Source organism: Nomascus leucogenys, chromosome 18 (genome assembly GCF_006542625.1).
Source record: "Nomascus leucogenys isolate Asia chromosome 18, Asia_NLE_v1, whole genome shotgun sequence".
In the NCBI taxonomy this organism is placed as follows: Eukaryota; Metazoa; Chordata; class Mammalia; order Primates; family Hylobatidae; genus Nomascus; species Nomascus leucogenys.
In genome coordinates this window covers 20,942,380-20,948,379 of record NC_044398.1, presented here as the reverse complement: position 1 = coordinate 20,948,379, position 6,000 = coordinate 20,942,380, and positions in this window count along the sequence as shown.

Here is a 6,000-nt window from a genome sequence, read left to right as displayed (position 1 = left end):
AGCAGCTGATTTCACTAGGTGCTTCATCACAGGGATAGTGGGTCCCTATGAAAGTCCTTCATGTAATTCATCAAATGCAGAATTCCAGCACTCTGCTTTCGGGCACACGGTAGATTTACACTTCCCCACTCTCTTTGAAGCTAGGCACAGCCATGTGAGCTAAAACTTAAGATCCACTGCTGCTAACCCCCCATGATCCCACCCCACTTTTGCAGCGATTATGGAAATATATGAGAGATGAAACCTCCATCAGCCTGGGTTCCTGTGTAACTACAAGGCATAGAGTCCCTCTGTCTACCTGTATTGAACATGTTATAAGAGAAAAAAAGAAATTTTTGTTGTGTTGAGCCACTGAGATTGGGGGTTACTTGTTATTGCAGCATTACCCAGCCCATCCTGATAGACAGAGGCATCAAAAGAGGGAAGTTGAGGCTGCTTCAGCACAACATGGGGCCCCAGACAACTTGAACACTCCTGTTCAAAAGAAAAAAAAAGGCAGAGGGCACATAGCAGTTTTGGGTCCATGGTAATTCTAAAATCCAGCAGGGCACATGTTGCCAGTTCCCCAGTGATAGCCCAGTCCTGCTCCCTGGAAGTGATTATAGCTCTTGGCTCAAAAAGCCAAGCTCTTATCTCTGAAATCTGACTTATCTTTTCTTTTAGATATGTCCATGTTTGAAGTGGAGTAGGTTTTCAGTCTGACTCTGAAAGGTAGGAAGTACAGTGGACTCTTTTTGTTTTGAATTGTCTCTGTCTTTAGTTCAAGTTGGTAGTGCCAGTACCAATACAATTCTACTAAAAGTTTTGTGAGGTTCCTATAGACCTTACTGAGGTTCCTTCTATTGGACAAAAGTTACAGCCACAAATCTCTTGAAGAGAGGCCCCTGTGTACCTTGGTCCAAGAGTCAGGGTGCTGAGAAACAAAATTCTTAGGTCTTTAACAGCCCTCTTGCCTGGCAAAGTTGGTCTAGGAGGCACATCATGCAGATTCTTAGAAGCCCTATTGTTTACCTGAAAGTATCTGTAAGACAGAGTCTTAAATCTTTCTAAGGTCATAACAGGAGTCTTACAGCTTTCCCCTTGAGTTGACCTTTACCATGAAGCCACTTCTTACCTTGAGAATCATTTGCTAACTGAGAAGTCTGTCCAAGGCCCTCTTTTTAGCTCATTGCTCTCCCTCTTCTCAATGGTATTCTAGGCTGCTAGAAGCCAAGCATGAGTTCAGTGGGTACCATTCCTCTCTTCCAGGTTACTGAAGAAAGAGTGTTCCTACTTGTTCTTGAATCTTCTTTTTTTCCAATAATATTTTCCTCACTGTCTTTTAAAAAACTTTTTATTGAAATATTACATATATAACAGTACATAATTCATAGGGATTCAGCTTGAAGAATTTTTGCAGACTGACAGACGTATACACCCAAAGACCAACTTTGCCAGAGGAAGACACAGGGTACTACCAGAAACCCACTCATAGTCTCTTTCTAGCACTAACTCCCCAGTGGTAATAGTTATCTGCAGACTTAACATGGTAGATTAGCTTTGTTTTTTAAGTCAGGTTTATTGAGATACAATTTACATATTCATCTTTTTGACAAAGGCATCTAGTCATGTGATCACGCCACAATCAAGATACATAGAATGTTTTGGTTGATTTCCCTTGTACCCCTCTATAGTCAACTCCTTCCCTCCCACCCCTTCCTGCCCCTTGCAATCACTAATCTCTTCTCTCCCTATAGCTAGTTTTGTGGTTTTCAGAATGTCATATAAAAAGAATAATATAGGCCGGGCACAGTGGCTCGCGCCTGTAATCTCAGCACTTTGGGAGGCCGAGGTGGGTGGATCACCTGAGGTCAGGAGTTTGAGACCAGCCTGGCCAACTTGGCAAAACCCCGTCTCTACTAAAAATACAAAAATTAGCCAGGCGTGGTGGCGCATGCCTATAATCCCAGCTACTCGGGAGGCTGAGGCAGGAGAATCACTTGAACCCAGGACGGGGAGGTTGCAGTGAGCTGAGATCATGCCATTGCACTCCAGCCTGGGCAACAAGAGAGAAACTCTGTTCCCCTCTCCCGCCCCTCCAAAAAAGAAAAATAATAATATAGCACAGTCTTCCATGCTGTTACTCCCAGCATAATGCTTTTGATATCCACCCATGTAGTCAAAGGTGTCAGTAGTTCATTTCTTTATATTGCTGATTAGTATTCCAGTTTACGGACATACGACATTGTGTATTCATTCACCTGTTGATGGACATTTGGATTGTTTTCAAGCATAGCTGCCACAAACATGAGCATTAGCACACAGGCTTTTGTGTGGACGTGTCTTCATTTCTCTTGGAGTGGGGTTGCTGATACATAGGTAAGTGTCTGTTCTACTTCATAAGAAATTGAAATTGCCCAATGGTTTTCAGAAGTGGCTGACTTGGCTTCTGGTGGGACCTCTGACTCAGCAGATGGCCTTTTGTTTTTCCAGGAGCTGAAGCAATGGGCTGCCACTGCTGAGTGCTACCATGACATCAGCAGATCTTGACATGATGGGCAGCTGCAGGCTCCAGTGGCCTTTGGTGTTTTCAAGAGTGACTGGATTCCAAAAGCTGCAGCAGAGAATGATTTCAGTGAAGAATGTGCTCCTGGGTTCTGGACACGGAAGAAAAAGATGTAGAGACACAGGGAAGGAGGCCATGTGAAGACGGAGGCAGAGATAGGAGTGATGCTGCCACAAGCCAAGGAACTCCAGGAGCTACCTGGAGCTGGAAGAGGTGAGGAAGGACTTTTTCCTAGAGCCCTCGGGAGAAGCATGGCCCTGCTGACGCCTCCATTCAGACTTCCGGCCTCCAGGATGGTGAGAGAATAAGCCACCAAGTTTGTGATAATTTGTTATGGCAGCCCTAGGAAGCTAACACAGCAGACACTAGGCAAATAACCACAAAATATAAGTAAAATTTAACTACACTTGAAAAAAAAAAAAAGTGGCTGAAGCATTTTTCATGTCCACCAACAAAGCATGAGAGTTCCAGCGATGCCAAGCACATGGTAGGGTCAGGTGGCCTTTTATCCAGTCATTCTGGAGGTGTACAGTGGTCTCTCATTGTGATAGTAATTGCCATGTCCCCAGTGGCCCCACAGGAAAGAGGTGTCTTTCTTCATATTTTCCATACTCTTGCCCTTCTCCCGGTGGTGACTACCAGGCTGGCTGCCCACCACCAGGTTCGTGGTGGGGAGGTAAGTGTAGGCTCTCTGCTGCCCGGGGCTGTGGAGCTTTCTCTGCCTTCCCACCCATCTGCCTCAGTGCAGTGGACCCTGCCTTATATCCGGGGCAAGTTCTTCGTGGGAGAGCTTCCCACTCTGCCCCAGAGGCAGCTGACCTGGAATGATATTAACATAGGATCTTGGTCCCAGTACGGTTTCCTGGACCTCCCCCAAGGGTAGGGGGGTTCTCCTACCAGAAATGAAGCCACCACGGGGCTGTGCCCTGGGAGTGACAGGGTTTGCTGGCCTCAGCTTGTGGCGTAAGGCTTTTGCTCCACTGAACAGGGGGCTTAGGACAGGGGGTTGGGCGCTTTTCCCACAGCAAAAACAGCCCCTTCAGCCCCCACACCACTGAGTGGGTCCCTTTCCTTCCCTCATCCTTCTCCACTCCCTCACCAGAGGAGCACTCTGCGAGCATGCACAGAGAGGAAGCGGTTAGTGTGTGCAAACTCTCACCTTGTCTGGGCCCCCTGCTATCTCAGACCGACAGGCCAGCCCATACCTGGCTCCCAACAATTTGTTAAAACTGAACTGATTTTTTTCTTCTTACCCACTTTAATGGAGGCTGCCCCTTCCTCCAAGCGCTGCCCAAGTGAGCCAGACTGCACATCCTGCCTCTCCTTGGAGGGACCTGCCCTCTTGGAATTCAGGATGCTTGGTTGTTAATCATGAGAGCAAGGCTTTCTGCCTCCTGGGTGGAAGGTGAATACTTCTTGCTGTCCTTAAGTCTTTCCTTCCACAGTCTCTCACCACCCATTCTCAACCTAATGCTACACATTTTAGGTTGCTTTTATGGCAACATTCCACTTTCAGGCATCAAATTTTGTTCCTGCCATTTGTTCCTATTGCTGCAGAACAAATCATCACACTGAGTGGCTTAAAACAAAAATTGTGATTTCTCATGCTTCCATGGGTTGACTGGTCTCACTTGGGGCCTCACGTGGGATTTAAGTCAGATGTCTCCTGAGGCTGCAGTCATCTGAAGGTTTGGCAGGTCTGGGCATCCAAGAGGCTCACTCACGTGGCTGGAGAATGATTAACAGATCCCAGCGTTTCTTTGGCCTAGTCTTAGAAGTTATAGCTGGGTGTAGTGGCTCACACTTGGAATCCCACATTTGGGAGGCCAAGGCCCAACATTTGAGCCCAGGAGTTTGAGACCAGCCTGGCAACATAAAAATATCCTGCCTCTATAAAAAATTTAAAAAATTATCCAGGCATGGTGGCTACCTGGGGGAGCTGAGGCAGGAGTATCGCTTGAGCCCAGGAGGTCAAGGCTGCGATGAGCTATGATTGCACCACTGCACTCCAGCCTGGGTGACAGAGCAAGACACTGTATCAAAACAAAGTTACATGGTGACATTTCTGCCATATTTGATTGGTCATACTGGGCCATCCCAGATTCAACATGGGTGAGAACTATGCAGGGTGTGAATATTGGGAGTCATGGTTCATTGGGGGCTATCTTTGAAGACTAACATCCTGCCTAACACTATATACCAAAAGGGACCTTTCACATTTAGGTCTTAAATCTATCTAACTATAAAGTTAACAAAAGAAAAGGGAGTATATTTTTGTAGCAGGGTGGGGAGAGGACTTATCAAATAAATTTTCAAATGCACAAAATTATAAGGCAGAGGGAAAAAAGATAAATCTTATTACACCAAAATATAAGATTTCTGCCCACAGACATCATGGATCTCATGGAAGAAGTTAGTATACAGATGGCAGAATGGGAGGAGATATTTGCAATATCAAAACTGACAAGTAATTAATGTCTAGATTTTATATAAACACCCACAAACCAACTAAAAAAAGAGAGCACTATAAATTCTCGAAAATTGACAAAGGATATTAAAAAGCAATGCACAAATAGTAACCCCCAAATGGTAACAAGCATATGAAGAGGTTCTCAAAACTATTAGTCATCAGAAAACAATGTAGAGTAAAACAATTGAAAGCGGCAGGAGGCAGACAATTGCCTAGGCAGCAGATGGGGGTGGGTCCCCGGTGAAACCCCACCTTCAAGCCAAAAACAGCCTGGACTGCTGGTTTGGGATGAAACTCCTCAACCCAGGGTGAGAACTTCTGTTCCTGTTTGCCCACCCTTTCCTGATTGGTTCTTTCTGAATAATGCTTTTTTACCAATCAAATGTTGCCTTTTCTATTACTACCTACAGCCCACCCCTCCCCAATCCTGCACCTATAAAACCCCCTAGACTCAGCCACACTAAGATAGACAACCCCACCTTCTCATTCCCTCTCCACTGAGAGCTGTTTCATCCCTCAATAAAATTCTCCATCCTCATCACCCTTCAACTGTCAGCATGACCTCATTCTTCTTGGACGCAAAACAAGAGCCCAGGACCCACCAAATGTGGCCACCCACAAAGGCTGTAACACTGGCCCTCTACCCTCACTGGTGGAGGGCAGCTGCCCCACAGAACAGAAGCCGCAGCAGGGCCAAGCTGGTCCAGGAGCCACGGGCCAGAGTGGAGAAAGGGGCCGCCTGAGCTGCTAACATGCCGCTGTCCATCAGGCTGCAGATGGTGGAGATAAAAGAGCTATTTAGCCCACTGCAACACCCCTCTCTGGGGCTTCAGACACCCCTGCCTGGGTGCTGCCACAGTCTCCTTGGGGTGACACACCTGGTCTGGCTGTGGGCCCCAGACAGAGCCTGCTCCTGTGTCATGGCTCAATGCAGTTGGCCGGACCCTGCATTCACTCGGTCACATGCTCCCTCCCGCCAGGGGCT